This window comes from Anoplopoma fimbria, chromosome 6, assembly GCF_027596085.1.
Source record: "Anoplopoma fimbria isolate UVic2021 breed Golden Eagle Sablefish chromosome 6, Afim_UVic_2022, whole genome shotgun sequence".
Lineage (NCBI taxonomy): Eukaryota > Metazoa > Chordata > Actinopteri > Perciformes > Anoplopomatidae > Anoplopoma > Anoplopoma fimbria.
This window is the reverse complement of record NC_072454.1, coordinates 9,866,097-9,889,679: the sequence shown is the minus strand read 5'-3', so window position 1 is coordinate 9,889,679 and position 23,583 is coordinate 9,866,097.

The following is a 23,583-nucleotide window of genomic DNA, read 5'->3' as shown; positions in this document are numbered from 1 at the left end:
TCCGCACGCAACTGAGTGTGATGAGCGGTCACAAATAGTCACAGATTTATTTTAAGCGGTCGCAAGCCAAACATTTTTGAAACCACTGTGCTTTCTAGGGGATACAGTATCTTCATTGAACTCTCCCTGAACTCCAAATCAGCTGCCACTGTTTTAAGGATGTATTTTTTCACTTCCTTCTGAGTGTTCTCTGTCTTTAAGACTTCCTGAGATCTGTCAGTTATGCTTATGCTTTAGTCATTAGTCGGCCTTTTATCGCTGCATGTCCGAGAGTCTTGTTAGAGAATCTTGTTTCTGCTTTTTTTAGCTTTTAAATGGAACCACAGAAGAGATGCCCACTGTAGAAATAGTATATGACTGTGGATTATTACAATACAAACTCCCTGTATACATATCTTTATACATATATATATATATATATATATATATATATATACATATACATACACATACAGTGGGGGAAATAATTATTTGATCCCTTGCCGATTTTGTAAGTTTGCCCACTGACAAAGAAATGAACGATCTATAATTGTTATGGTAGGTTTATTTTAACAGTGAGAGACAGAATATAAAAAAAAAATCCAGAAAATCACATTATATAAAAGTTATAAATTGATTTGCATTTGATCGGGTGAAATAAGTATTTGATCCCCTAACAAAACACGACTCAGTACTTGGTGGAGAAACCGTTGTTGGCAAGCACAGAGGTCAGACGCTTCTTGTAGTTGGTCACCAGGTTTGCGCACATCTCAGGAGGGATTTTGGTCCACTCCTCTTTGCAGATCTTCTCCAAATCCTGAAGGTTTCGAGGCTGTCGCTTGGCAACTCTAAGCTTCAGCTCCCTCCACAGATTTTCTATGGGATTAAGGTCCGGAGACTGGCTAGGCCACTCCATGACCTTAATGTGCTTCTTCTTGAGCCACTCCTTTGTTGCCTTGGCCGTATGTTTTGGGTCATTGTCGTGCTGGAAGACCCATCCACGACCCACGTTCAGTGTCCTGGCTGAGGGAAGGAGGTTGTCGCCCAAGATTTCACGGTACATGGCCCCGTCCATCCTCCCCTCGATGCGGTGAAGGCGTCCTGTCCCCTTAGCAGAGAAACACCCCCAAAGCATAATGTTTCCACCTCCATGCTTGATGGTGGGGATGGTGTTCTTGGGGTTATAATCAGCATTTCTCTTCCTCCAAACACGGCGAGTTGAGTTGATGCCAAATAGCTCGATTTTGGTCTCATCTGACCACATTACCTTCTCCCAAGCCTTCTCTGAATCATTCAGGTGTTCATTGGCAAACTTCAGACAGGCCTGTAGTACATGTGCCTTCTTGAGCAGGGGGACCTTGCGGACGCTGCAGGATTTTAATCCATTACGGCGTAGTGTGTTACCAATGGTTTTCTTGGTGACTGTGGTCCCAGCTGTCTTGAGATCATTAACAAGTTCCTCCCGTGTAGTTCTGGGCTGATCCCTAACCTTTCTCATGATCATCGATACCCCACGAGGCGAGATCTTGCGTGGAGCCCCAGACCGAGGGCGATTGATGGTCATTTTGTGTTTCTTCCATTTCCGAATAATCGCACCAACAGTTGTCTCCTTCTCACCAAGCTGCTTTCCGATGGTCTTGTAGCCCATTCCAGCCTCGTGCAGGTCTACAGTCTTTTCCCTGATGTCCTTAGACAGCTCTTTGGTCTTGCCCATGGTGGAGAAGTTGGAATCTGATTGATTGATTCTGTGGACAGGTGTCTTTTATACAGGTAATGAATTGAGACAGATGTCTTTCATACAGGTAACGAGTTGAGATTCAGAGTACTTTCTAAAAGTGAGAGGACTAATCTAACCGGTCTGTGGGAGCCAGAATTCTTGCTGGTTGGTAGGGGCTCAAATACTTATTTCACTCAATCAAATGCAAATCAATTTATAACTTTTATATAATGTGATTTTCTGGATTATTTTTTTTATATTCTGTCTCTCACTGTTAAAATAAACCTACCATAACAATTATAGATCGTTCATTTCTTTGTCAGTGGGCAAACTTACAAAATCGGCATTGGATCAAATAATTATTTCCCCCACTGTATATATATACTCTCGGCCAGATAGATGCTAATCATTGAAGTAAAAGTGGAACAATATTTCTTATATACCACTCCAGGGGTTAAAGAAAATGTGCACAGTGTAATATTTAGTATAGTACTGTGTGTATTTCAGGAAAATGCAGTAGATATTGGTGAAAATAATAATAAGATTGACCAAATTGACCAGAGGCTTGTGGATATTTAAAGGGTTGCATAGTCCCAGAGGAAAGTTACTGAAAATAGACAATAAAATATATACTTTTTAAAGTCCATTGTGTTGTATAACATTTTAGATTATTTATTTTAAAACAACACGACTGCCCTGTTATTGTGAACAAAAATATTCCACATGTTAGGTTTGGTCACTAGATGGAGACATGGAGTGAGGTAGGTCTTCTGTCTTGTTGTTGCCAGAAGCCCTCTGCCACACCCACCCGCTCCCATTATTCCACTCAGCAGACAGCTCCAGCAGACTGTCTCGCTCCAGGGTGGCTGAATATCAATGTAGAGAAATTATGCACATCTTAAAGTCAAAGAATTTCAAACGCATATGGTTTGCTAAACATTCCCCGAAACACTGAGCAAAAAAAAAAAGATACTTTAAAGGGAACCCATGTTTTTCTTCTCGCCTATGTTGCACTTGAATTCTCATCTGAACTCCCACAGACACTCAGGAAACATGTTTTTTTTAACTGCGAGGTCTCCTGAGTTCACAGTGACACAGTTCCATTCAGCCTCGGTTGACGTTGAACCCAGTCAAGCGGTGCAACTTTTAATGGCTGCCAAAATAAAAAGCAGCTTAAAAACCAGAGTGATTAATATCTGTGTGTCTCTTTGTGTTTCAGTGTTTAATTAAAGGCACTGATGAAAGAAAAAATACTTCACTGACAACCAACCTCATTAGGGAGATTCTTTTGTGAAATGCCCACTTAATGTGCAGCATTAATTATGTCTCGTTTGGAGGTAATGATTTTGATTTTTTTTTGGGAGCATTGGGAGGTCGTATTAGTATTTTTTTTATTTCAACATTTTGTTTAATTATGTATCTTGATGAGCAAGCTTATTTTGACTTAATTTGTGAGCAAGCATGTCTTTAAACTCAAATAGCTGAGTACAAATCTAGTTGCTTCTCCCTGTGTTAAACCAGGAGCATCAGCAACAGTAAGTGGATGATGATGTATGTTCTGGGGGTTTCTCCTTGTCTGGCTGGGAAACCATTATCGTTTACAGTACAACCGGCTGTGCCCTTGAAGCATCAGCAGTTGTGTTGGGCTATTTGTCATTTAAGGTAAGCCTTCTGTGGTTCTATTAACCAAGGCCTGCTGTACTGATCATGACGTACCTCTACTGTATAGAGGGATGTCTGTGAGTGTTTCTGCTCCTGGCCTTCTTTAATGAAGAGTAAAGAGTTTAAGTCTTTTATTTTATCTATGTTTATAAGCTTCTGGGCAAAGGTTAAAAGAAGTAATGGGTCCAGGTAAGGATGGGGTTAGGAGAAGAATGTAGAGGCAATGCTTAAAGGAATGGTTTACTATTTTTGGCAAATACCCTTATTCACCTTAGCTTAGCATAGCACGAAAACTGAAAACAAGGGGAAACAGTTAGCCTGGCTCTGTTGGAAAGGAACAAAATCCACCTCCCAGCACCTATAAACTCACTATTACGTCATATCTTGGTTTTTTAATCTGCAGAAAAACCCCGTTATGCAAAAACAACAGTTATTTTATTGGGGCTATTGGCTTCTGAAGTCATCTGAAAACTGTTCCCAGCCAAGAAACAGTTCAGCACATAACTCCCTGTGATTTAAAAACTTCAATTATGCACTTATAAAACATACAAGATATAACATGTTGATTTGGGGTTTTGGAAGGGAATGCATTTTGTGATACTCTCCAACAAAGCCAGGCTAACTGCTTAACTCCTGTTTCAAGTCTTTATGCTAAGCTAGCTAACCAGCTACAGACTGAGAATGGTAGCAATCAGAAAGTGATAAGGCTTCCTGTCACAAAATATAAAACTATTCCACAATGAATTGCCTTTGGTGTGGTGGTAGAAAGATGTTAAAGCAACACTGACATCTAAAACAACACTGTTACATGTAACTGTTGATGTTTTTTCACACATCCAGTTGTCACAGAGCAACATTGTCATCCAACTGTAATCAAGTTTCTCACACACTGGTAAAATGCAAGTCCAATATTCATTCCCATTTTAGCTCTGTCCCTAAACTATCTGGTTCTATAGATGCTTAATGCTCCACCATGTTTGCCAGGAAGTTGCTAATTTCATCCATCTACCATTTGGTACTGGAAAAGGTAATGATAATAATAGGTGAAAGGTTGTTTTTTTTGCAAAAAAGAAACAAGGTTAATAAGAGCTCTAAGAGTGAACAAAACAGTAAATAAAAACCAAAATGAAGAGTTGAAGGATGCTTAAAGGTGACCTGCAAGTCAGTCTTGAGTGGTTTTGTCTGTATGAGTGACTTTCACTGAGTCATGGGATCCATAATTAACATAAAAATGATTAACATAGGTTTAAAGTCTAAACCTCTCTAGACATTAAACCTACGTTCACTCTCTATTCACATAAGTAACATGTTGGTGTTCACGTTTTATTGTGAGTGAACTACTTGCTGATGCTGTGCTGCTGGCATGCATGTATCACTTCAAACAGCCAGAGGCCAGAAACCAGCTCCAACCCCGTCTCCGCTATATTCCCTCGCCAGCCCCGTTGCCATGGTGAGTGCATGCCGTTTTGAGTTGTTGCCATGGGGACCTGCGTATTACAGCCTTCATCCTGCTCTCATCATGTTTCATGATCATTTGTATGCCTCCTGTACGCTAATACTAAAAAAAAAAACACATCAGCAGCAGCACAGGGGAGTGCCCTCAGGGCTTGCCTTCCGTAGAAACACATCTCGGTTTACCTGACGCTGTTTGACTAGATGACAGAAATACCTAAACAGCTGAATGATTTTCTCACGGTGACACGGCATGTGAAAATGTCGCATGTTTGAGTATGATTCAGAACAATGCCGTCTCTATTTTCTCTCTCACTTGTGAGCCCAAAACTATGAAAAGCCAGAATGCCAAATGCCTCCCACTGATATGGTAATAATATTCAAGCTAGTGTGCTTTGAGATAATGACATCATTTGTTTGCTTGATTCCTTCCTAACAATTACAGCCTTTCCATGAATTCTTTGTGTGTGTGTGCATGCATGCCTGCCCACATGTGTCCACTTGTATGTGCGTGAGTGCACTGTGCAGCACATGTGTGAATGTTTGCATCCCCTCCTCAGGGCAGAGAGCGAGCGGCAAAGGCCACTGATGTTTTCCCTGAGTCATTTTCAAAGGAACTTCACAGTTAATGGGGCACAACAATGTATCTGCCCTTAGGTCGTTCAGGAGTCTGGCATTTCACGTCCATTGTGTGCTGGCTCCTGTATGCCACTTGCGGTCTCTTTAGTCTGGGTTCGCTTCGGTTACGTCAAAAGGGAACAATCTTCTTTAATCATCAGGGCTTGGCTGGGTTCACTTTAGGATTTGTGGTTTTGTTCAACCTGTTTTTCATCCTGCAACAATGATGAGAGCTTGTGGACAGACAACTTGTTTTTCCTTTTTCTCCCCTTTCCTTTCGTTTGTTGACATTTCTCGCTAGATCTGCGCCTGGACCTGACCGAGCCCAATTATAAGAAACCCACAATCCCACAAGATGCTTATTTGGAAAACTGTTATTTGCAAACCCGGCACTCTCTGCTCCAGCTCTTTAATCAGCATTACTGTGAGGTAAGCAGCCATCACTCTTTGACCATCAACCAGCACTGACCCCGAGCATATGCCCGTCCTTGTGTCCACAAATTATGTGCTTTTGTAATTGTTGTCCTGAATCGGGTTCACATAAACAGCATTTGGCTGCTGTGGCAAAGATGTGATTACCACCTTTGTTTGTGCTTTGAGTTGAAGCCTAAGTGACTTCAGATAAAAACAGGGACCAACATTATGTAAGGTTTAAAGACTACAGCAGAACAAAATGATTGGTTTTGGTCCAGCCAAGTGTCATCTTAAAAATGATAAGCTAATGTGGCCTTTGTGCTCCCTCGCCATCCATCCTTTCCACTCCATTCCACTCCATTTCCTGCTCTGAAACACCACACACACTCACAATAAAATGTGCAGAATGTAGCCAGTAGCGGAAACATCCTTATTTGCTCTCTTCCTCCTCCATAAACTATAGGTCGCTCTCTCTGTCGCCCTGTATAGCACTCAGTACACTCCCGAGAATCACCGTGTCCTCTGACCTTTAATAGGGCAAACTTCCTCTGTAACAGTACACACACACGGTATGGCATGAACGCGTGCTGCGTGCGCGGCTGTTTATTTTTATGCATGCTTATGTATGTGTGTCCATAAATGTGATGAACACAGAGTACCCATTCTGACGTGCAGTTAAGGTGAAGGTGTTAAGCTGATGAAAGCTTTGTCTTCCGTTGGTCCTCTAAGTGAACTTTACTCACACATACTCACGCTCCAGCAGATCCATTACGTCCGGTCTAAAACTGACTTCACTAAACACTTCCGACATTGTCCCGACTGTGAAGCGTCCAGCTGTTAGTGCATTTATCATGGAGGCATGGGGCTGATTCTGGCTGTCTGTCTACTCCGCTGACGCACGGCAGGAAGAGACGTTTCCTTGACTGGGAGGGAGGCTTTATTTTTTTTTAGCAGACCCATCTTCTTTCTACGCTCTCCTCTGCTCTCTGATCTCTGCAAACCCAAGACCTTACCCCACCTGTTTTTGTGCTCCATCACTCTTCCTTAGTAGTACTAATTCGGCATCCCGTTTCTAAAAAATTCACAGGCTCATCATCCTTTTCCATTCATTGCAGCCTCTGAGCAGATCAGCAACTTCAGCAGTCAGCAGGTCTACACGTGGTTTTTAAAAAGAGAACCTTTTATTCTTAGAATACTGTTGAAACGTTTTGTATCAGGTTATGGGGAATGAAGGGTGTAATAGATGAATGCTGCAGGTAAAGGGTCTAAAATCAGTTGGTGAAACTCATTTCAGTCAGCTTACTCACATTGAATAGATTGGTAATTGAATGTAGAATATTTACAGCATTGATATTTGTCGTATAGGCTCAGACCTCGTCAATCCCCACAAGGACTAAGCTCACAGTGGACATGGATTTGGGAGTGATGATAATAATATATTATCATCGATAATGATAATAGTGGCAAACATAGACTCAGACACTCCAGGTGGATGCTGGATTTGCTGGAGTATTATGAAGTGCTATATGAACAGTGAAAGCAACATTGCCACATGAATGAAAACTAAACATACATATAAAAACACAAACATTCAACCAGACAACCAGACAACTAATCTTTTTTTTTTTTACAAACAAACATATCTACTACAATCAAATATTACAACCATGTAACTGTAGAGCAACCAATGTCAGCACTTGCTTCCATATTTGGTGCTTGACCCACACATACGGTTTATGATGCAGTGAGAGGAGTAGACATGTAGCCTGCAGTAGTTTTTGCAGGTCATTAATCATAAAATTTGTGACTTGGTGATGACACTAGATAAAAACTCAAGGGATCACAGAAGTGAATTGAATTAAGGTACTTGAATGTCAAAATGCCAAATTTCATCCATTTCATGGCAATGCATCCAGTTGTTGCGATATTTCAATAGAGCCAGGTTGCAAGCATGGCTAAAACACAATGATAATATACTTTATGTTTTGTTGTCTTTAATGGGATGTCAAAAGTCTTTCCAGCCCTTTGTCCCATGGTGAAGTTAAACAACATATGCAGGCAAGTGATTTACTCTAAAAACATGTTTATTTGGTTGCAAAATAGGTAGAATGCAGAGATTCTGTTCGTAAAGATATGCAATATGCTGTACTAGAGGTAAACCATGCCAATAAAACAATATTCCCTTATTGTCTCGTCTGTTTAAATTAATGAGATAATGGGGATATTATATTTAATGTTCCATAAAAAATGAACAACCACAAGATCAAAATGACGTCCTTTTGTAATGGGTGAAAGAATGGTGTCGTGTTAGCTGAAGATGAGGTCAAATTATTCAATGCACTACATGTGGAGACACGGATGACAACACAAAACCTCAAATACAGACATCTTTATCAGAATATTCCCGGTTCCCTTTTTTCACACCTGCATTGCATGAATGGTCGGACAGTTTGATCACCTCGGTGTTGGGACGAAGATAACACAGAGCTCACAGTGTTCTTTTTAGTCATGTTTAAACACAAAGAGACCCCCTCCTCCCCCTCCCCTTCCCCTTTTTTTAGTCTGTGCTGATTCACAACGGTCTGGAACCAGCCAGCTCTGGAAGCTTGTCTCCATGGAGACAAGGGTGGGAAGGAGAGTGATGATGTTGCTGGCAGAACAGCAGTCCTGAATCAACCATGTGTTTCAGTGTGTGTGTCTGTGTGGATGTGTGGGTATACAGGAGACAAACCCAGAGAGAGAGAGAGAGAGAGAGAGAGAGAGAGAGAGAGAGAGAGGGAGATGATATTCTCCATCTAAAAAAGAGGGGTAATTTGGTTGCCTAGCATTGCACGCAACATAGCTTTTGTCCAGTGGGAGGGTGACTACGTGACCTGTCAGATCTGGGGAGAAAGAGACACAAAGCTTGTATTGATAAGTTACGCCGTGCTCAGTATTGATTGATGGTACAGGTTGTGACAAGCAGAGAGTGCAAGCAATTTCTTGTGACACGCACATTCTCACATATTTAGATAGCAACACAGGAAAACAAGGCAAAAAATGTTAACTCAAGCTGAAATGAGAATACAGAGGCTTGGCCCCATTTTTCATCTCCTTTGAATGTTCAGTTTAAACGGGGTTTATTGGCAGAAGTGAGGAGTCTGAGGGGTACCATTTATAAATTCTTCACAGGGCCTGACTTCAGAGGAACTTAACAACTAAACCATTTGACAACATTGTCATTAGGGGGAATCTGGTTTGACAGTTGGTTAATAGTAGTGTTTGTATCAGCGACTTAAATACTGTATCCGGAACAAATTACATGTCTACAGAACTGGAATATCAAGAAGCAATAAACATGAAGATGCACTGGATTTGACTCACAACTTTAGTGAATACCTGAGAGTATTTTTGTATTTGTCAGAGAAAGTATGGCACCTGGTCACAATCATTTTCGAAACAAAATTCTAAACCACTAATTACGGTGAATATCAAAATGCCAGGAGTTTGCGGTTGCACACAGAGTTGCTGTGCCGAGTCGTCAGTGATGATGATGATGTGGTTCAATGCAGGTGTTGAGACAAAAAGGACAGCTTTTGTATCTACCACTTTGTTTTGTTGCCCCTCTGTGACCCACCTCACTAAAATTAAACTCAAAGCTGTGGATGCCATGGTGATGGAGAGGTGTTAATAGCAATTTTAGAGGCCGTGGAGGTGGAAATGGGGGGGAGGATCGGTTAGTCATTGTTTAGCACGAGGTGTGTGTGTTTATGAGACGTGAGTGATGGGTTGTTGGCAAAATACTGGTTTCCTATACAGAGTCCATTGTTTTTTTTTTGGATTTGTCAATTTTTATTTGTCATCATAATAAAAGCCTTAAGGGTTTTTAAAACCCACTTTTAGATTTGTAAAACCTTTAATCTATTTGAAAGAAAGTGATTCCCTTTCTTCTCCATCCAGACAACATTAGGCCAGGTTAGTTTAAAAAAAGAAAAGAAAACAAAGGCTTGTCAAACCTGGACTATTTAACTCCAGACTTCTTAAATCACAGTTTACAGAGATGTGAAAACAGAAAAACAAACAGAAAACAGGGCAATTTAACTGTTTATTTCCAAATGTGACCACAAGATGTGAGTCAAAATCAAATAAGGACTCAACAACTAGATTAATACAGTCATACGCCTTACCACTGTTTAAGACAGTTTTAGGTTTCAGGTTGAAGTGTATTTTTGGTGTATTTATAGCATGTTTGCCTGCATTTGATATTGATATCAGACACAAGTAAAGGAGAGGGCAATTTAGATGCAGCAAAGTTCCCTAGCTGAAGACTGTACCTGTTTGACACAGCTACTGTCGACAAACAGAAGGAAACTCAACAAAAACAGAACATCAGCTTGGCTAACTTGTACAAGCTAGTTAGCTAGGTTAGCTAACTTATTAGCTGACAGTGTTAGCCTCTCACTCCATCTAAAGAGTGCTGGCTAGCTAGCTAGGTTAGCTAACTTATTAGCTGACCATGTAAGCCTGTCACTCCATCGGTCTGTAAGAAGTTAGCCAAATGAAGAGGGCTCAGGTGAAAAGGTCAAAAAAAAGTTTTGTCGATGGACAACAACCAGACAATAAAAGCAACACGCCACGTATCAGTTTTATTCAGTCTAAGGTCTCTCCTCTGGTTCATATAAAAGTCCCTTTCCCACTGTGAGATTAGTTTTTTGTTAGTTCCACTTTTTTGCTAATGTGAGTCTACTGTAAAGCTAATGTTCATTGCTAAACGTTTTAAGCTGCATCCAAAATCCATAGTGTTCTAGTAACGCTAATTCTTAACATGTTTTAAGTTTGTAGTAAGTGTGTTCATACTGCAAAAGTGACTCAAGTTAATAGAGATACAAAGAAACGCCGTGCGTACATTAAAATAAGTAGAAGATATTTTGACTTGTCAAACCATGAAACCCCAGGTGTGATTACAGTTATCATTGATGTCATTTATCACACATGTGCATTTCATGCTTTGACAAGTCAAAATGTGACGAAATGTCTAATATTTCAAAAAGCAACGCACATAGTAATTAGAGGAGCTATTGAAAGCTGTAAATCAATAAAACAATTAAGGGACGATGGTGAGTAAGCTCTAGGAAACACATTGTAACATTATTGTGTCTATTGCCTTTGCAATTCAGAGTGTATCAATAGACTTTGAACCATGCATTGATCTGACGGTGGTAAAAACAATTCATTGGAAGTTTTGCAAAAAAGGGTGTTTTACTTTTAAAACTAAGCATAATAAATAATAAAATATATTATAAATGTTCAGCAGATACCTTTAGGGATTTGTTCTTACAAAAGCAATGACTTTGATTTCTGTGGTTCCCTCAACTCCCTATTTACAAGTGTGAGCATTTGTAGAGGTTTTTACACAGCAAAATAACTCCTTTGCCAAAGGGCTGCTGGGGAGATAACATAACAGAATACATTATGATGATATTAAGCAAGACAACAACGACTGAGGTTTAGAGCTGGAGGGGTAACAGAATACTAGAATAATCAGATTTATCAACAAATCACTTCAACATGAGGACATGGTGTTGTAGTTGCAGTGCATCGGGGGAAAAACAAATACACTTTAATGAGTTTAATAAGGCACGTCAAATATTTACTACATCAAAACAGGAGTCATTCAGAAGGATATGGGTTAATAATTGTATTTGCATAAAAAGAAACATGCTGATTATCCTTTCCAATCTAAAAATTCTACATATTGGATGTTTATTTTGTCCTCTAAGTTCAATCACCCTGTATTCTGCCAATTTTGGTCCCACATGAGCAGGCCCCACCTCACTGTTTTCCTCTCAACACCTCACTCATGCGTGCTGCCTTTGGTTTCTCTCTCTCTCTCTCTGCCCTCCTTAGAAAAAAAAAAAGCTCTCTCATGCCGGTTCTCCATCTTCTGGGAATGTCATCTTGACATTAATGGTGCCTTTAAGTAGGTAAATGTAATTTAATGCTGTTTCAAACTAAGTTATGTCACGCTGTAATGGTAGGTAATGGTGCTGTGTGCTGAGTCACTGGAATTAGGCTATCATCTGATTCCCAGGATAGAGTGACATCCAGATGCTATTGCGTTCATTCATTCCAAGGAACAAACAAATCACAAAACAGCATTGATTGTCAGTGTTGTTTACAACCAGCATTTTGAGTGTTCATATGACATTAAAGCTGTGACACGGCAGACCTTCGAGCACTTTAGGTTAACAATAAAATACAGGCTAAGATGATTTCAGGCTTAAGAAGAGGAGAGATGACATCCAGTTTGAATTTTAGCGACTTTTTAAAAACCTGTTGCTGTAACAACCATGGTTATCACCTGAAGTGAGCAGTTACATAACACGCAGTCGTGCAATTCAACACTTTTAGGTTGAAATGACCCTGAAGCCTCAGAAGATTTTTGACTTAAGCCACCAATCATTAGGGAGCACAGACTGATCACAGCTTGTTTTTTTGGCAAAGCCCTCCAGCTCGACTTAACACTTCAATGATCTTTGGCAGTTCTGAGGTGAACTCTGACCTGGACTACAGGTTTGAAACCTGGCGAAACCCATGTGAGAAATCTGAAATCACAAGAAGTTGTTAATGTCCCAAAAAAGTCTTTTTTCAGACATCTCTCATCACATGAAAACCTTCTCTCCATTTTAATTTAAAGGCATGAAACCTCACCTGTTTACACTTTCTGTTTACTGTAAACTTTAGGATGAATATGTGTTTCTATGTGCCATATCATTATCGCTGTGCTGTTATTACCTTGCTTTGGGAGTGGCCACTTGATCGTAAAAGCAGTTATTTCATGGAATAAATGTAATTAGAATGGACAGATTCTGGTGCACAATCATTTCTGAGGAAGTCTGCTGTCTGCCTGCTCTTGTGCTTAAAGTTAACTCCCTTCCTCTGCTTCCCCTGGCAGCTCCAGCACAGTGAGGCTGGATTGACTCGAGAGATCAGGCAGCCGCTGGACATTGCAGTGTCAGCAGCAGCAAGACAAGTGCAAGACTCTTCAGCACATCTACCATTCAAGCTGTGCTCACTAGATACAGGCCAATATCAAGACAAATACACATCTGTCTCCCACTGACACACACACAGAAAGGTGAGTACAGATGTTTGCAAGTGCTTGCACTGCACATGTATGCAGAAGATGTGTGTAAAGGCTCTGCACCAAGCACCTGAACCATGAAACTGCAAGACGCCTCAGGAAGAAAATCAAAATACAAAAATCAATAGTCGGCTCTTTGTCATGTTTGCATAGCATGCTGCATTAATTTTCACAATAAGCAGCCGGTAGCGATGGGAGTGCTTGGTACCAGGAACAGAACACTGAATAATACAATACAGTATTGATTTTTAAGAACACTGCACGCTGGAAAGCAGATTGCGCCTCTGCCAATTCAAAGACTTCATGCTTATTTGCTTCAGGATGATGTGTTTGAACGGGCTTTACAATATTTGCAGAGTGGGTTAACGTACTGTGAGGGAGCGATTCAATGCGATACATTAAGTTTGATGGGGAAACTAGCAAAAATCATTTTGTGAGGTGATACAAATTTTACTTCTTTTATTAACATTCAGGTGTCCAATATCTCGAACAGCTGTGGGAATTATGATTTTTGTCCATTGGAAGCAAGGGAGGAAGTTGATTGACGTCGTTTTAGAGCCACAAAGTCCATGAAGGGAGGAGGTCGAGGTGGAGAGATGGGTCAACATAATGAGATACTTTAATGCGCAAGCCTTGTGTTTGTTTAGCATTCTAATCAACATTGGTTTCTTTAACCATGACAACGGTTTTTGACCTTAACCACGTGGTTATTGTTGTAACCATGACAGTGAAGGTCCTCTAACCTTAATGAAGAAGTCATTTTAACCAAAAACAAGATCTTTCCCTTAACCTTACTAACAGTTTTGGAAGGTACAGACATCATTTGTTGGTTGCATCGTATCTTTGGTTGCACTTGTTGGTTTTCAGTGCCAGGATGTATATAAACAGATTCAGATTCGTTGTGCAGAATTATAATTCCTATTTGTACAAGGTTTGCACATCTAAATAGATAAAGGAGAAGTTTCTAGTTTCATTTAACATCATGTCTTTTAAAAAGAACCACGACCAACATTAGGGTTTCTTTAACTTCCTCTCCTCTCCTCTCCTCTCCTCTCCTCATATCTAAATAAATCCTAATAGATCAAAGCTTAATAACAGGTTCGGTTGTTGTAGCCCTGCTGAATAGAATCAGGTCGCTTGTTATGCTCATTTGTGTGCTAATATTGGTCAGTAATACAAATGACTCCCAAAACGTTAGAATAAAACCATTAGAATAGAAAATGGAGCCCCCCCATCCTCACGACTCTTTATCAGTCAGGGAGCACCTGTCCGGACCTGACCTGATTATGGAGGAAAGTAGGTCTGAATTTTAACCCTCATTGTTGTCACACATGAAAGGACGCAGCTGAAAATGAGCCACTCGCTCTTCAGGCTTGGTCGAGTGAAAAGGGATGGGCATGTGTATGAATGTCGTCCTGTACTTTCTCTCTTTTAGAGATTTGGCTTGTGTGCAGTTTTGAGAATTTTATTGGCAATTTTGATCCGTGCTCAGTTCTCTCCTGGGCCATTTGCGGCTCTCCTGGGCCATTTGCGGCTCAGGACTTGGCTGGAGTTTGTGTTGGGTCCTCATAAGGATAGAAGTACAAGTACATGTGCTTTTAGGTGTGTCTAAGCTTTTCCCAAGTACTGTAGTCGATCTTTGTTGAATGATCCATGCCGCTATGCCCAAACATATTGATCCTTAACTGACCATTTTACAGTTATACACATTTGCTTGGTGCACTGTTAAAAATACATTTTATTGCAGAGATTGGACTTGAGAGCAAGGAACCTATAGATTATTGCAATAAACAATAGCTGCTTTCATAGACAAACAGATTGTGGGATATAACAACCTCGGTTGCAACCATTGAGTACAGTGGACATACAAGTATATTTCAAAATGTGTTTTGAAATGAGATAGAAATTGCATCCGCTGTTATTCTGTGCACTAAAGCTGTCATCGAAATTGATGCTTTGCGTGATTCACTGGAGGGTTGTTTTCATGGAGGGAGCAGCATTCATCTTATGTGATGATTGATTTCTAGTGAAAGGGTGCGCTTGATTTGTATGGAGCCCCTCTCATCGTGAGCCCGGGATGGGAACCCCATGTAGAGCTGTCTGTCAGGCCCTATCTGGCCTCTACATACAGCACATTGATCAGAGTCGTTCGATCCCGAGCATGATGGATGTGAGAAGACATATCTCCGTGGAGGGTTGCAGGGTGGCTTTAGTTGCAGTCTGGTTAACTGACATGTCGTGGCACAGAATCCTTCCCACATTTACATGAACATAAGCAAAGCCTCAGCCAATTCAGTAGAGGTCTTCTTTTAGTGTAGCTTCTTGGATTAATGTACACCAGTGAAATATGCACTGTAATCCTAATAGGACACATTCAATCTGCACAAACAATGTACCTTTCAATATCTGTGTCATGCTAGTGGCCTGGATCTATGAATGGCGTGTCAGAAACTCAATACATCACTGAAATATCTCAACAACTATTGGATAGATTGCTGTCGAATTTTGAACAGACATCCACAATCCCTAGAGGATCGGTCTTTGTGACTTTGCTGATCTCCTGAATTTACTTCAGGGAATGAAATAGGCACCTGCCACCTGCCAAATACAGGATACATGTTGGCTTTGGCAGGTAAAGATTTCAGGTCACCTGCCACCATGGCAGATAGCTTTGTCCTTATACAAAGAAATATTACGTTTAAGAAGCAATTGCTTAACTGAAAATAGTCAGGGATTAAGGTTACATGATATATTCCATAATTCTGTCTGTTATACTGACTCAGTGTTTTCAATTCTAAAACGTTCTACTTATATTTCAGAAGTGTGGCATAAAAAACGTGAGTCGTCGGTAGAAATGTGACCTGCCCCAGTGGCAGTTGAGGAAAAAACTTTATTACAGACCATGCTTAAGTGTCACCAGCAGGTTGACATTTAGTTTTTTTATTGGAAGTCAGAAATGGAGGCCACATTTACATGCAGTTGCAACGAGATTTTATTACATCAAATTTCCGTATGGCCGCCACATTGTTTCCCCAAGGACTTTGTTTATTTGTACATCTTAAAAACTTTTTTTGTACGGCTTCTTCTCTTTTCATTGCCTATAAAATGTGAATATCCTCAACTCTGTGCCATCAACTTCAATCTCCAGACTCTGAGATCTGAAGGCGATGTGATGAGTTTGTGAAAGTCACAATAATGGCAAATGCAATCTGCAGCCAAGAGATCCTAGCCTGATCCCATGACATTGTCTGACTCATATATTAATGATCTGCATGGAGACTGTTCACTTGCTAAATGTCTTCCTCCCTCATTATTGTTAGAACGATAGTAATTTAATGGCCACATCCTGTATGAATATCTCATAAGTTATACCACATTTTTTTCAAATTCTCATTATTACAATCAGTCTGTATATTCTTCACTATCCTAAATAATATAGGTATGATTATCTGTACTATCTGTACTTTTATCTGTATAACAAGCTTACAAGGGCTTCTCCAAGTAATTAAAATAACACTGTAACTGTAAACCTTTTAATATGGATTGGTAATCACGAATGACCACAGTGACTGATAGCTTTACAGATAACCTACTACATTTGAGATCGTGCTCCTTACAATGGACCACACCAACACACACAGTACACACTAAACCTCTCAGCATCTGAATGTGGTATATATTATTTAAATCTGAGTATATGGAGCTTGTTTGACTAGTTAGACATTGTCATTTAGTTTGTTTAAAAATGCAATAACACTGTGGGCTCAATTAAAAATGCTTCAGTAGAGTATTTGGTGATTATCTAAACAAGAGCATTTGACTGTACATCTTCGTCTCTTTCTTTCTGTTCTGTCAGTCAGATTACTATGCGTAGCTCTGCCTCTCTTTCCCTCATGCTATATTATCCGGGATGTAACGGTTGATTTGGTGAGGCTACGCCCTGCTCCTTTAGTGGATTACTGCAAGGAGAGAAATACGCCTTTTGATATGGAAATCCAACATCCCCACTAAATATGAATTGCTACTCCCCTCTAAAGAATATAGCAGGAATAGTGTGTGCACATGTTTTATAGGTAAGGTCAGCATCTGTAGTCACCATGTAAGCCAGGCCAAGTGTGTCCAAAGATTAATAAAAGCTCAATGTAGTGACACTATTTAGTGGCTAAAGCAGCATGCAGACTCTTAAGAATAGTTATGTAATAGCTGACATTTTGCAAAAAAATAAAGCAATGGATCGAATAAGCAAAAACTTAAAATGCTTAAACAGGCGATATACTACAGTCTGCTGAACATACACACTCTACATTGTTATAATACATCCATCGTAACAGCTTTAAATATTTAGATGGACATTTTTCCACTTCTATACAGATTATGAAGGTCTTGCACTCATTGTTTGTATGAATGAGAACATTTTCTCGAAATAGTGATAAATAAGATATTTTTCTTTGTATAGCCTTCATGTAATAATGACTGACATGTGTCATTATAGCACAGTAGAAATAACAATTTTTAGTATCGCGGTGATACGGTTAGTAGTTGCAGTTCAGTAGAGAGAAAATAGTTCCTACATGACGATGCTCACAACCGGGTCTGTGGATTATCTCGAGTAACAGGGTCATTATTTCTGGGAAGAGACATTGCAGTTTTTCAAATGTATTTTTGTTTGGTTTTGAGCACCACCAGCCAAGTGCCATTTAATCCGATTATAATAAAGGGAAGGCAGACATCACTAGGGCCGATATCTCCAAAACTAAGTAACTCACACCAAAAACAATCCAGATTGATAAATAGCATTACAGGTGAGAGGAAAAATAAGTATTTTGGATTTTGGGGTCAACTGTCCCTTTAAATTCTGTATGGATCGATGATGTTTCCTTTTGTGAAGTGTGAGGCTATAAATCCTAATAAGCGACTGGCTGATGGCTGCCTCCACACACACAAATAGTATACATCAGCTGTAAGCACCCATAAAATCAAACGTGCACCCATCAGCCATACTGTGCATGCCACACTTTCTGTCAGATTAATGTGTGAAGCCGTGTGTAATCCTTCTCTCCTCTCACTCTGAGGACTTGGTGTTGTAGATGAGGAAAGGTTGAGTGAATGGAAAATGACAGAGAGGAGGATGATGGTCTCGACTGGAGGAAATCATGTTACTGGTGGTACAGCTGGTAATCTGTAGTGAGCTCTCACTTCAGGGTTAGAAACATTTAATAAAGGTAAATCCTGGCGTCAAGTAGATTGAAAGCTTTGACAACTTTGGTATAATATTTTTTTATTTATCTGTGCATATATAACACTTTAATGACGTCCCTCCTCTTTCCTCTTTAATGGTTACTTGCATTTAAGTTTAATCCATAGGCTGTATATAAAATGTGGACGTAGTCACCGTGGCACCACCCATTGGTTTGTGGACAGCCTTGAGTAAGGCATTTTTGCCGTCACCATATTGTTGCTTTTTTTTTGCAGCCAAAAGAGACATGACAATGTGGACCTAAATCTAACCGAACACTGAATAAGACATTTTAAGGCGACCATAAAGGTTACAATTCACTTCTACAAACACTTTGTGAAAGGGTTAAAGTCATAAGACGAAAACAAGGATAACTCCCAGATCGGACAACGACGTGGTTGGGACCTGTCAATCACATTTCGCCTCGCCCTGAAGCATACCCTGCTTTATCATCTATTTATTTCTAAATGGGTCCATTATTAACAAAAATTGACACCATGCTCTATTGAAGAAGACTTGGAACTAGCGATTGAGAGCATAAACTCACGATTGCAATGTTTACTGAGGTAATAAATCAAGTGAGAACAAGGCTCAACTTCTCATAGATAATCAACTTTTTGCAATCAGAGGAGTCGCCCCCTGCTGGGTATTAGAAAGAATGCAACTTTAAGAGACTTCCGCACTGGCTTCACTTTTCAGACCCGGATGTTGCTGCCTGGTGCCATCACATATACTTCAATGGTTCTGTCATAGTCAAATTTAGGCAACACCCCTATATGGTAATTGTCATGTAAATGCCTGATTGCTTTAACTGCATTAAGCTTATAATTATAAGCAAAACCTCAATAACACCAATTTCACTGCGTTGATTCATGCATCGTTCAGTCTGTTTTCATTCTGTTATGCATGTGCCAGAAAGACTGTAGAGTTAATGAAGCAGAACAATGCTTCTGTACACAAAAAGCTGAAAAGCCAGTGATGATGGGAAAGTAAACTAAATTGAAATAAATTCATCCCACTCCCTCCATCTCCCTTCTCTAATGAGATGTTTCCTGTTTGCTACTAGACAAGCTTACAAACATTTACCCAGCCATCAAATGGAAATAGTCCCATTATGGCAGTTGTTGTTTCTGCTTGTGTGTCTTGGCCAGGGTTGTTGTTGAAGAATGAATTAATATCTCAGTGGATCTTACTTATTTAAGTAGAGAATGGATTGATAAATATTTCATCAAGTAAATCATTTTATTTTGGGATTATAAAGGGGGTGTGGTAACATGCTGTTTCTAATCTGATTTCATTCTGAAATTGCTCTGCCAGTAGTATTTATTGAGCCTGTAGGCTAATATCAGTTAAAGTACCCAGTTCAACACTAAGATGAGTCTATTGGTGAATAATATATTTAGTTCCTTTGCAAACAAGCCATTACTTTTTATTGTAACTCTTATCTGCTTGAATTGAGGTCAAGTCTGGCCTCCTTCTGCGCAATTTCATCAAAAGGAGAGTTAAAAAAATTCCCCAAAATATTTTGGCCATGATGTTTTTTTTGCATTAAAAAGTCCACACAGATTTTAACATTACATTTAAGCTAAGAATCCCTTCAATTTTGTTATTGAAGAGACATTTTACAGTTAAAAAATAAACTTGTCAGTGCTCTCTGCTGGAAAAACTATTTAACGGAGACCCTGTCTCTAAATTAAACATATTCATTTTTGTACTGAAATCTCTTGCTATTTATCGACAACAAGCTGATATCAGCCATTATTATTTGACTGCTGGAGTATTTTGGTTGTCGTTATTTATTGGCCTTATCCAGCAGATCAATGCGATACAAATGCTTGCTGTAACTAGCTATCAATAGTTACCAACTATGTGTGTATGTTTGATACAATTGACACTTACCAGGACTTTTTGTGTTTTATCTTTTTTTTTTTGTTTTAGAATAAGGACACTGTTTCTGCTAAAAGGTTCTGTATACGACATGCAGAGCATTAATAAAGCAGCAAACAAGTATTTGCTCTGTAAGCATTGCAGCGTAAAGTCTTCCTGAGCAGAGAATGTAGTTGCTCTCGTTCTGTTCGTGTATACCTATTTTTTCTCTGTGCTTTGTAGACGCAGCCAAGTTTTGTATACATAGCTGAAAGTTCATTGTCGTTATGGAAGCGTGTGGTTAGCTCTGTCGGCACTTTTAATGTTGTTTGCGCTGTTAGCACTGTTAGCTTGGAGCCGCCAGCTCAGCCATCGTTACGTTGGAACATTTTCAATTTGATGCATCTTTACATCTGTTTGTGTCCACTTGAGACATGTTTTACTAAAGATACTGGCCTTCATCTCTCTGTTTGAGGCCAAGGCCTAATTGACACCAGACAGCATGGTGGTGATGGCATACAGCTTGTCAGTAGCAGGAGGGAGGGAGGGATGGTTAACAGTGATGAACCCCCCCAGAATAAAGAACCTGTTGTTTAGAGGGAAATCACAACAAACCCTGCCACCCTCTGCCTCTGCCTGCTCCTCATTTGTTCTTTCATCCTCTCCATGCCTCCCCGGTCCCTCTGTTTCACTGATATCACATTGTTTTCTTGCCCTCCCTACCTCACTGCTCCCCATCTCCCACTGTCATTTTCTCTCTCCTGTCTGTTTCTCACCCCTCCTTTCTGATCTCTCCCTCTGTGTCACCCAGGGCTTTTTGTTCCCATTTTCTCCCCTTTTCCCTGATTTTCTCGCTCTCCTCCTGCCTCATTAGCGAGATGGATTCATCTTTGGAGATCTACAGCTTGTTGAAGCTAGGAAGGCGTGGTCTTTCTGTGTTTTTGGAGTCTCTCTCTCTCTCTCTCTGGTGATTGGATATCGTTTGGATATTATCAACCTTCTTCTTCACCCATGCGTCTGCCTGTCACACACACACTTTTACAGACACACACGTCTCAATCCAGCAGTCAGCCAGTCAGCCAGTGCCGGGTGCAGTTCTGTTCCAGTTTCCAGTAAGCTGATCTTGCTGGCAGAGGCTAGTGGGGAGACTTCCTTTTCTGGAAGGACCTGATGCATCGTGTTAATGATCCTCTCTCTCTCTCTCTCTCTCTCTCTCTCTCTCTCTCTCTACATCTCTCTACTAGAGAGTCCCATTTCATATCACAACGTCTGAGCAGAGAGCAACAGCAGAAATCCTTCCAGCCAGCAGAGTGAAGAGACTGTGTTGATCACGCCCCCCCACCCTCTTCTGCTTCAACCTTACCCGATTCTCTCTTTCACTAACACCAGTAACACCATTTCACGCTTCTTTTCTCTCATTTTCTTTCCTTCTGTCTTTTTCTCACTCTGTCTCTCTTTGTTTGTGTCCCTCGTTCCCATTTTTGTTGTGTCTTTCATCTCTTTTGGAAGAGTGTCTTCAGTCTTCAAGCTCAGGTAGGTAGCACCACATCCAGCCAGGAATACACTCCTTGAGTCTCTACCTCTCTCTGCTCTCTCTCTCTCTTCCTTCCTTCATCATACACATCATACACCCTCCACCTCCTCATCCTTCTCCGACGCCTCTATCTCTCTACTCTCCCTTCTGCCTCCACACCCTGCCTCTGAGTGCGCCGGAGAGAGTCGCCAATTGCGCACGGCAAAGGCAGCAAGTGGGAGTGGACCTCGGCGAGCGTGCTTTCAACTGTGTGTGTGTGTGTGTGAGTGTGTGTGTGTCTGTGAACGTGGAGAGGAAGAGGAGAAGAGGAGGAGGAGGAGGAGGAGGAGGAGGAGGGAGAGAGCATCAGCACAGTCCTCCCAGTCTCTCCTCTCTTCACGCACACTCCCACTCTGCATGGAACAATCCTTCCTTCACTGCTTCTAGATGGACGTTTCAGTGGCAACGTTTCACCAGTGAAGAAAGCAGCTGCTTTGCCGCTCCACTCCACGAGCTCCTACATGCTGGATTAAAAAAAAACAAAAGTGAGGAGAGGAGAGGAACAGGGGGAGATCTCTGAACATGAGTGAGGAGGCTAAGGAGAAAGCAGGCGGCGGGAAAGCAGCACATCGCAAGAAGAAAGGCAAAAAGGTATGAGAGAGGAAGAGCTGTCTTTGTCTTTGTGTGCTTCCTTTTGCTCAGTTGTTGCTTTAGATCAGCATGCGTTTGTATGGGAAGTGAGAGGTTGTTGGGTGAGGTTGTTGGGTGAGGTAAGATTGATGGGTGAGGTTGATTAACCCATAATAAAGTGACTGAAGGCATGTTTGACCATTTTGCTAATGGTTTTTTAACTGATTTTTTTGGTTTGATCATTCAACATAGTCAAGTCTTGATTTCCAAGCACATCTCAGATCGGTAAGATTGAGTGGGCTCGTATTATTTAAGAGACACATGTATTTAAAGTACAGCCTGTACTCGCGGTTGTATTTCTGTGAATTTAACTGTCAAGTGTTTTTACATTTTTCTGTGCATGTGGCTCTGACATGAGGAAGAAATGTTTGTTTAGCCTCACCTGGAATGCTACCAAAGCCCATTGAAAAGCCATCAGTCTGTCAGTCACCAGTTATTATTATAATCCTGAGACAGCGACTGGTCGGTCTGGTTATTTTGCTGTGAGTGATTGGCTGGAAGAGCAGTGGTATGTGGGGGAAAGAGAGTATGTAGAATGGGAGGCAAGGGGGTGTCCTCGGGTTAGGGTGGGGGCAGCTGAATGCACGCACCTCACAGGTATCTGTTGTACTGTCAAACTCCTCCACAACTGTGTGTGTGTGTGTGTGTGTGTGTGTGTGTGTGTGTGTGTGTGTGTGTGTGTGTGTGTGTGTGTGTGTGTGTGTGTGTGTGTGTGTGTGTGTGTCACTGAGACACACGCACTGAATGTGACGTATGCACAGCTGTCTTCTTGTTTTCCTCAATAGTTGTCATTATGGCCTTTTGATTGAAGGTGTTTGGAGCCTCAGAAACATGTTTTGACTTATGGAGTGGAATGTGTGTGTGTGTGTGTGTGTGTGTGTGTGTGTGTGTGTGTGTGTGTGTGTGTGTGTGTGTGTGTGTGTGTGTGTGTGTGTGTGTGTGCTTGTGCTTACATGTGTGCACTTATAGGTTGTGGTTTAACATTGTCAGCATGTGAATTGGTGATATAAGCATAACTAAAGCAAGTCTGCTCCTGTGCCTCGCGGGCTGTACCCTTTTAAAAATGTGTTTTTGTGCTGAAAGCCACTGATCATACACAGCGTGACAAAATACACCCGTTTACGCACACACACACTGAGTATTTTCCAGACTATTTGAGCTTGGAAAGGGTTAAAGCTGCATTGGAGGGGGCCCTTGAGACGAGGGATTTGCTGGACAGGGAAAGACCAAAGCAGAGCAGAGAAGCCCAGTTACAGCAGACAGCCACTGTACGTTTAGCAAGGCGGAGTGAATCTGTTATTGAGGAGAAAAAA